The following is a 10,520-nucleotide window of genomic DNA, read 5'->3' on the forward strand; positions in this document are numbered from 1 at the left end:
AAACTCTTGCCTTAAGAACAACATATCCCAGATTTGATTAATCCTCCACAGTGTGTTCTGGAACTAGAAGATGCATGGAACCAATCTGATTCCAGTCAAGTCCAGTCTAACTTAGCAGAGCTCAATTAACCTAAAGCTGACCTATAGTCTACCTTCAGCTGATCCAGAGAGTCAACTTTATTGAAGTAAACACGAACAATTAAGAAATAATAATCAGGAAGAACTCTATATGTACAAGTGGAATGTATGCCATATTGTGGAGATTTGGAATCTGGATAACAAGAGGATGAAGCAAAATATATTTGAAGCAAAGATAAGAGCAATTGTAAAGGCAAGGTAGCAGAATAAAGTTGGCTTGTTAGAGAAACAATAAAGAGATAATTCTGATTAAAGAACAAGCTGCATGATGAAGAATAGTAAGCAAAGGACTAAAACTCTGAGCAAGGTGGCAAGACTCACCCTCTCAGGGCTTCATGAATGTATAGTGGATTACCACAAACAGCCTATGTACAGTCACCTGTTTCTAGCTTCTGTAGTCTCATGACTTATGCATATGCTGTGATTAACTTCCCTCTCAGAAAGCTCCTAATTGTCACAAGATATAGGATCTAGAAAAACAAGTCTATTTCCAGGGTTCTTGCTTTTGTATTATGATTTGTTGAAACGTAGTTAAATCTTAATTTGTTAATGTAAAATCTTTTAAATCTTCATTGACTCTGAATTCACATCCTTAGGAATTGGTTGCAATATTAATCTGAATGTAGAAAAAAGTGATAAGATAGGAAAAAAACATCACTTCAGTTATCTCTATTGTTTAACTGGATTTTTACTGCTAAATACATATATATATATATATATATATATTTGTATAATAATACTAGTAAATGTATCTTATTCAGTAAGAGAATAGCATTGTCAGCTACTGTGAAAGGTTATCTTTGAACTATGTGACCTATTGCCCTGTGGTGCAGTAGGTTGAGACTTCAGTGGCATTTCTTTCAATCTTAATGTCATCAGAGCCAACGCCATGGGAATATGAGTTTATTTCAAAATGACAGGAGAGTCTTGTAGCAATTTTTCTTATTCCTATTCTGAAAAAGTGATGATTTTTGAGCATAGTTGATTTTTTGTTAAGTCTTTTATGGATAGTAGGCAGCCTGAAATGGTGAAATTTATGTTTGTTTTTATTTAACCTATGAACTCCCTATATCATTAGGTGGTTGAACTCATCCTCTGAAAGATGGAATTTATCTATTGCCATAAAGATGAATTTTAACATTAGCAGATATTAAAGTGCTTAACAATGTGGCTCACTTCAGTAATCGAGTGTATCATTAATTCAATTTAGTTATTTTATTTTTAGTCCCAACTGGGTGGAATCAGTTCCTTTGATTAAGATGTTACTTTACAGAAAAAATAAGCCATTTGTATTTTCTTTCTCTGTACACTGTAAATTTGAGATCAACTTAGGAAGCCACATTTGAAAACCAACCTCACTCCTTGAACATTAAATCACATATTTACATAGTTAAGCATTAAAGTAATTTGTAGAGCATTTATCTAGACATTGAAAGTTGGAAATATAACCTAATTGGTCTAATTGACTTAGTATTACAATTTAAGGATTATTCTATAATAACACAACAGACAGAGTGGCATTAAAATTTTCAGGAGATCCCCTACCAATGTGTGCTCCTGGCTCAAAACAGATGTCTCCAGAAAATTAGCCTTATGACTAATAGAATTCTTCTCTGCATCTCCCTCATACTTGCTTACTCTTCTTCCCTTTTTCTTGGGAGGAAGTATATGGAATTTCAAGTATTATTATTTCTACTGAGCATCTGGATGTTTGTAAATTTTTAAATTATGACCTTATTAAAACACATCAGATACTTTTGTACTTCTCAAATGTTATTTTTAGACACTTAACAATTTTTCCTTGGTTGTAGGATATATTATACCCTCCTTATAACCTCAAAGTTCCTTTAAATTCGTCCTTGGATCACTCTCCAGGCGAAACCCACACCACACATCTATGTCCAGTCCCTTTGATCTTCTTTTGGTTCCTCGGAATTGTCACACATCACAGAGCCTCCCAGTGCTAGAACACTGTTCCTCCACCCTCCTTGCCCGGCCAAAGCCCTACTCTCCATCTCTCAGGCCTTAAGTCATTTTTTCTATGGAGGTTTTTTTGAAGTCTCAGACAAGGTTAGACTCTCCTGTTATGTAAGAGTATTTGTTCCTCTCTAATATTTATATTCTACTCTTAATTTGTGTTTTTATCTTTCAGACTATAATATGGGATAGCATATTATGTTTGCCAATTTCTTTTTATTTATTTAAATCTGGAAAGAATGGCATACATGATTAATTCCTCTGTTAGTAGGTACCTAAGTTGGAGGAAAGGTGTACAGTTGAAAAGATTGCTAAATTCTAGGATTATAGAAACAAACATGACTCAAGAAAAGGTCTAGCACATGGAAAAAAAAAAACATGTGATTAACTCTTCCAAGTATTTTTAGAATTATATAAATGTCTAGCTTCATTTGAGAATGATATTTTCACTGAATGCAAGCTCCTTATTTGCCCACTTTAATTGCTTCTCTAGGCAGATTTTTGGTAATTGCAATGTATAGGTCAAATAAACTCCCCAATATGTTTTTCAGCATGCTCAGCAGGTTTCTTGCAAGTTAAATGAAAGTATCAAATAAGAAATTACAATATCAGTGTTTTTCTCCCTAATTAAAGCAACTTTTTTTATTACCATTTTGAGTGTGGATACTTCATCTATGATCTTGAAGTAGCTACTGCTTGATAACTCTGGTAGAGAGAAAAAAGGTCACAACTAACAGTGCATTGGCATCTTGCCTTTCTCTAGTCACAGCAGGAGCCATTGCTCTCTGGAATGTTTAAAGAAAAGAAATCTGTGGCTTTTATGATGATTGAGAAACTGTACAATGCTTGGGTAGGGGGTTAATTAGAAATGAAAGGGCTTAAGATTTCTCTCAAAGCAGATCTCTTTTGGGAGGTCATTTTCAGAAAGCATCTCATTTATGCATCTCTGAAGTGCTTTTTAAAAAGCAAATTCTTTTAAAAAATGGAGAACCAGCCAAAAATCATGAGGATCAGAACTAGAAGGGATACATTAATGAATAAGAAGTAATTGTAAAAATCCATTAGGAAATCTAGTAATTTCTATCTGTTAGAATAGTGTTATTTGCATATATTTTGCTACAAATGTGGTAAAATAATACTAATTTTTTATGGCAGGGATTTTGTAATTGATTGCTTCAGTCATTTTTCTCAGTTTACATTAAAGGAGAGATATTATTATTATATTTATATTTGTGATTAAATTGTGTTCAGAGTAAGGAGAGAACTATATAAATTGTCTGCAGGGGAGAATCAGTTCACTTTGTTCTACTTACATCACAAAACATGGATGAGATATTGTTGAGGCTATGAGAGAAAATCTTTTGTTTTATTGGTTATTCAAGTAACTAAAGGATCTTATATTAGCCACAGAGAAAAGAAAAAGAAAGTATATAAACTTATGTAAGAAGCACTTTTTACATTCTAGCAGTTTATAGTTCAGTAGAGGAAGTGTGGTAGATTCAAAAATTAGTATAAGATAGTAAATGCCAACTTGCCAGGTCCCAGAAAATACCACCGAGATGACCCGTGGATAAAGCAAAGCCAAGTTTACTACTTCAGCAGGGGTAGCCACTATTTTGATGGAATCTTAGTAGAGTCTCAGAAGGAAAACATCAATGACAACATATTCAGAAGGTTTGGGAGATCTTAATTAAGATGATTGTTCTGTAAGTGATGCAGGAAAAACAGATGTGGGGCGTGAGGAGGGCCATGTTCCAGGCCTCACTTGAGCCCCTGGGAAATGCCCCACCAAATGTGGGTCCTTGGCTTCGCACAGGTAAGAATTCAAGAGCGAGCCACAATTGAGTAAAGGTAGATTTATTTAGAGAGATACATCGAAAGGCAAGAGAAAGGCCACAAGGTCAGGGGGTTGGGTGCTCAGATTAGAGTAAAAGTAGGTGCACACTCTATAGACAGAGTGTGGGCCATGTTAATGTATTAAAATGAGCATATAATGAAGCTCAGGATCTGCTAGAAGTCAAATCTCCCACCATCTTGTACCTCAAGGCCTACTAGGGGTTGAATCTTCTACCAATTTGATGTTAATTGCTGTAGCAATCTTTGAATGGCTGTGCCCTGCCCCCTTCTTGTCTCATAAGGACCTACATAGGTTAGAAATAAGAAGCTTAATTCTCCCTGTTGAAAATAAGGAAAGAGATTTCTCTCCCTTTTTCTTTGAGCATTTACTTTAGAAAATTTGTTATTTTAAGTACTTTCTCCACTCTTTGAAATGCATATAAATCCTTTTGAAGACTAGATTGGCATTTTGTTAGTTTATGCCCTGGGAATGTCTTTCTCAAGGACTTGGGGACTATTTCTTTGAAATGTAATCATCAAGAGAGATTGCACTTTTAACTCCCGGTCTCCAGGAGGGTGGGAGCCTCTTTCTGCGGGCACTTTACTCCAAAGTGCAGAACTACCTCCTGTCATGAAGTTATGAGAAGTTTATTTTTCCTCTGATAGACCCAATTAACTCTCACAGATGGACAGCCAACAGTAAGGTAAAGTTAAGATGAACTGTATGTGACAAATGGTGCTATTAAGTCCTCTGACTTGAGGACTAGTTATCAAATGACATCTTTTTCACATTTTCAAATTGCAGCTAGCTATTACCAAATGAAGTAAATAAACAACTCTTCAATTAGAATGAAAAATGAAAGCCCCTTATTACTCTTTAAAGGTGCAAAAACAAGAAAATCCAACATACACTCATTCGCATTTTAAACAGTTGTCTGTGTGATGGGTAAATGCCATCTAAAATATTTTCAATTAAAAAATGATTTATAAATAGAAACATTTTCAATGATTTATAAATCAGTTTACAGAAGACCAAAAAATCAATGTTTAATAGCAATTTTAACTATAAGTAACTAAAAAGAAAAAAATCTGTCCTTCCTCCTGCTTTTGTTCAACCTCTCAACATGTAAGTGATGAGTTGCATCTTCATGTCTGCATAAAAGAGTGAGATTAATTTTTTTCTTTGATATCTCCTCACAGATTGCTTATAATTCACATCACATTCTGGTTTAATTAATGTTCATTCAATAATAAAAGTGTTCTCTTTCTCTATTACCTTTGTGTAAAAAATTTCTGGGTTGGGAGATTTTGATTTTAATTATATTTGCCCAACACTCCCAATGCAGGGGGCCTGTTTGGGACTGGGCAAAGTTTGTGCTGTAATAATTTAGGACTGGTGGGCACAGTGAAATAAGGGTTTAAGTGAGACTTGAAGATTACAGATTTGTTTGTTCAGCTGCATTGAGCATTATTATTCTCAGAAGGAGCCATCTACCGTCATGAGGGCAAGTAGGCTAGTCTGTTGCTCAGATAATGGGATATTAAGTTCCTAAAACAATGAATAATGTTATTATAACATCATCTCCCTGGGTAAAAAGTTTCTGGAGTATTACATTCATGTTAATTGCAGACAGTAGAATATTAAATTCATGTTAGTGAAGACCACAAGCTGTGTGGCTGTAAATGGTTGCAGTTCCCATGTGGAAAATTGCCATTTAAATGATATAAGCCAACTGTTGTGGATGTTCAGAGTGAAGAGGCATTATACTTCAGTTATGATGGGAGAAAGCATGTTCATAATTCTGTTGGAATTCATGACTGTTCTTGAAGACAAGAAATATTTTCAATAACAAGGCATGAGTAGGAAGGATGTTGTAGCTAGGACTGATTGACTGGTACATGAGGCTATAATCTTGGGGAGAGGAAGGGAATCTGCATATGCAGCTCCATAATTAGCCAGAGATGAGGCTGAAAGAAAAATAGGGGAGAGATTCTAAGGAGATTTGAATATTGACCTTAGGACTTTGGTTTTTACTTGATGGGGATCCAGGAAAGAAAAATCAAATCAACTGCTGATTTAATAAAGACATTTCAATTCAGTTATATCACTGGAGACAATATATCAGCTAGAATGTCTTAGAGCAGGATATATTATTACTGACTTTAATTATCCAATATTAAAAGATGACTGGAGCAGGTGGCTGAAGGGTTATACATTTCAGCTTCTCAACAGAATGCTAGGATGCTACGTCAGTGTAATACCGTTCTTCTGTTTACAAGATGGCTGTCCTATATATCCAGCATCACATAATCATGTGACCTGGCCCAACCCCAGACATAAGAAGGTGGCCTTCTGTCTTCCCATCTCATCACCCCCTCTTTTTTTTTTTTTTCAGTCAGGTAGGCATACCTTTCCAGAAACCCTCCAGAAGGCTTCACTTCAGATCAGAAAGTGGACAAGATTGGGATGCATGCTCATACTCTTGCTGCAAGGAAGGGACTATGAAAGTAAATGGAAAGAAACAAAACTTCCTCTACAGTTGTCAACAGATTGAATTGACAGATAATGGGACAGTCAAGGTAAAACAGAAACAATTGATAATGATCACATAAAAGGTCAGAGGGCTTGTGGTAACAGGTTAACTCATTAGGAAACAATCAAGGTATACCCCAGACTCACGTCATATTACGGCATAAATTCCTGAGCGATTAACATAATTTATTGTAAAAAATGAAACAAATTAGATATTAGAGAATGTATATTTTCATTTTGAGATCAGATTAAATCAAAGCGTAAAAGTGATATCACAAAGGAAAAGAGAGGTTACAAAGGAAAAATATGTAGTATAAACTACATGACCAAAATAAAGCATCAGAAAAAATGTAGAAGAAATGCTTTCAAAATATTTGCCATTTATTTTATGAGTGCTTATATATTATTACTAATTAGAAAGTTTTTACAGTGTTTTAGAAGCACACACAAATGCCCTCTCAATGGGTAAAGAGCACAGAAAATAAACAAAGGAAAAATTTGAAAAGAAAGCTACGAATAATCAAGAATTGCAAATTTGAGCACGGTATTTCCTACCATATTGTCAAAGAATAAAAACGAGTATATAAGAGATGTTAACAATGTTGGAAAATTAATCTTTCATATTTTGTTTGATAAAGCAAAAATGAAAATATGCCTCATTTCTAGATGATTTGGTAGCATGTATCAAAATGTTAAAATCTGTTTTTGACTTAGTTATAGCCCATAGGTATTGAGTAATGCTATGGTAAATATACTATTCTACATACTTTATACATAGTAACCTATGTCATCCTTACAACAGGACTATGGAGAAGGAATCACCATTATTCTCTTTTACAGATGAGAAAACCACAGCACTGTGTGGTGAGACAAACTCGGGAACAAAGCTGATAAAGTGCTGGGGCCAGATTTCAAAACTATGTTGTCTGTCTCAACAGCTTATACATAGAAATATCATGTTACTTTGCTTCTCGACTTTTAATAAGCTTACTTAAATAATAGAGGAATTATAAAGATGTAAGTAAAAGATACTTGCATAAGCAATTTTTAAAAATAGTTTCAACTTTCAAATGAAGTAAGTGTCCTGTTTAGGAGAATTTTGCTTAGAATGTTTACAGATCTCAAAACTGGTAGTGATTATTCTTTGCTTCTAGCTGGTGATTAAACACACTCATATTCTTCACTTTAGAGTTCTTAAGTAAATGACAAAATTCATGTTCTGAAAATGCCTGATCTGTAATCTTTTTTTTTTTTTCAACAACAGTTTGGCAAATTCTTGGCAGTATCTAGAGAAGCACGGATCTCTGCAAGAAATGAAGTAGGGTGCAGGTGGGATGGAGTGCTCAAATTGTAGAATTGTTCAAATTGTAGAAGTGTTTGCTCAGTGTCCTCCTTACAGCCTTCCTCATCTCCCTTCAGCAGTCAATATATTCCATTGCAAGGTTCTATTTCTGTGATTTCTGTGTTGTTTTCTATTCAGAAAGTATATTGTCACTCTGTCACTTCAGGTACGGATCAAAGACTGAGCCTTTTTGTCTAGCTAGTCTGTGTCACCTTAACCTTCTCTTAGAGGATGTATAGATGATAGATAATTAGGTAGGTATGTAGGTAGGTAGGTAGACATAAATAGATAGATAGCACAAGCAGCAATTGATGGTGGCAGCAGGTGCCCTGCTGCAGTGGGTCCCAGCTCATGAAGCAATGACAGAGCGGGGACAACTTCTCCCTAGCACCAGACTTCCAAGACAGGGAGAGGGAGGACATGACAGGAGTGTTTGACAGAGCCCGGGACCAGCCAGAGGACGTGGACTCTGATGATGAGCTGGAGGAAAGGGGTCAGTTAAATGAAAGCATGGACCTTGGAAGAGTTGGACCATAAGACCTTGACATGGAGAATTGTAAGGAACTTGCAATCTCAGAAACAAGTGTGAACAAGTCAGAAAAAAATTAGGCTAGAATGTTTTGAGCTACTTCAAGTACTTGGTGAAGTGGGGCTATGGAAAGGTTTTTCAAGTATGAAAAGTAACAGGGACAAACACTACAAAAGTATTTGCCACGAAGTTGCTTACACAGGGGAGGACAGTAAAAAATGCTAAAGACACAGCTCATCCAAAAGCAGAGGGGAATATTCTGGAGGAAATAACGCATTCCCCCATTGTGGATTTAATTTGTGCCCACCGGACTGGTGGAAAACACTGCCTCATCCTTCAGTATCTCAGTGGAGGACAATTATTTATGCAGTTAGAAAGAGAGGAAATATTTATGGAAGACACAGCCTGCTTTTACTTGGCAGAAATCTCCATGGTTTGGGGACATTTACATCGAAAAGGGATTATCTACAGTGACCTGAAGCCAGAGAAAGTCATGCTCAATCACCAAGGTCATGGAAACTAAAAAGCTGCTGAAAAGAAATGGCTGCTTCTCATCTCCGGAGCCGGTCCTGTGGATGCTAGAGAAGTTCAAGCTCATCCATTCCTCAGGCACGTTAACCGGGCAAGAGCTGCGGGCCGGGAAGGTGGAGCCCCCTCTAAAACTCTGCTGCAGTCTGAAGAGGATGTGAGTCATTTTGATTCAAAGTGTAGACATCAAACACTTGATGACAGCCCAGATGACTTAGCTGTCAGTGAAACCGCCAATCAGGTCTTTCTGGGTTTTACATATGTGCCTCCATCTCTGTACTTGAAAATGTAAAAGAAAAGTTTTCCTTTGGACCAAAAATCTGGTCACCTCAAAGATATATTGGCATGAACACCTGTCAGTCCAGTCAAATTTTCTCCTGGGGCTTTCTGGGGAAAAGGTGCTTCAACCAGCACGACAAATCCTCAGGCCCCCACAGAATATCTAACAGAAACAAGTGGAATAGAGTGGATGGATGTGACCGTGAATGGGGACTGCCACAGCACCACTTCCAACATGACATCCAAGCCCAAGACCATGCAAAAACAAGATTTTCCCATGATCTCCAAACAAGCAAGCACCATGTATGAAACATGACAGAGCAATGCTTTTCAGAAATTTAAGACAAAAAAGATGGAGAAAGAAAGTGTGCAAGGTGAATCAAAATGACAGTCTCAAAGAGCCACTGTCATTATATAGAACACTTTGGGCAGGGAACATATAAATATGGATTTTAAAAAATCAGTGGGGCAAAAGAACTTACGTTAAATGGTATTTCAGAAATTTTAAGCACATCAATTAATTGATTCTTAGCAACATCTTAGCAATCTTATCAAGAATTTTCAAGTTGATAGCTCAAAACTGACAGTGTTAAGGATAGGCTTATGGATCATGTTGAGTTCTGATTGTATCAAAGAAGAGTTACCCTTTCATTAGGTGAAGTATGCAATTATCTGTAATACTTGCAACTAAGGACAAATTAGTATGCAAGCTTGATCAAATTTTTTCCAGCAATTTGGAATCAAAGACAAAAGAAACTTGTCAATTGATGATTTACATGCAAACAACCTAAAAGTTGCAAGTTGTATTTTATTCAGGAACCTTACCGAGACTAGAGCCCAAGAGACACCCTCTCAGTTTCTAGATGGTGGTGAAGATCTCTAATCTCTTCCTGCAGGAATATCTTAAATAAAAAAGAAAAATCACATTTACTAATATAAAAAGAGAAAGCGAAAGAAAATTTATCAGCCTGCTTTTTAAAATGATGTTTTTAAGAGTATTTAATGTTAAGAGAAAACTTCATGATGTTTAAGCTTTAAAATGATGTAATATCTGTGTATATAATATTCCCCACTTAATAAAAGTTACTGTATATAGGCATATATAAACACTGTGTATTTGGAAGTTTTCTTACACAAAAATCTAATCTGGGGAAACAAGGAGCTGACGTGCCAAGTAACAGAAACACACAAATACAGGAATGAATGAATGAATAAGTGAATGATAAATAAATCAATAAATTTTAAGCATAACTATTTATTTATTTATTTTTATTTAAGTATAGTTGATTTACAATGTTGTGTTAGTTTTAAGTGTAGAGCAAAGTGATTCCATTATGCATATATATATATATGTACAT

General features: G+C 35.7%; 1 pseudogene; it reads left to right on the forward strand.

Moving 5' to 3' along the window:
* The first annotated feature begins 2,121 nt into the window (after positions 1-2,121).
* Positions 2,122-10,238, forward strand: LOC102540190 (ribosomal protein S6 kinase beta-1 pseudogene; annotated as a pseudogene).
* Positions 10,239-10,520: the final 282 nt, after the last annotated feature.

Source organism: Vicugna pacos, chromosome 1 (genome assembly GCF_048564905.1).
Source record: "Vicugna pacos chromosome 1, VicPac4, whole genome shotgun sequence".
NCBI classification, from domain to species: Eukaryota; Metazoa; Chordata; class Mammalia; order Artiodactyla; family Camelidae; genus Vicugna; species Vicugna pacos.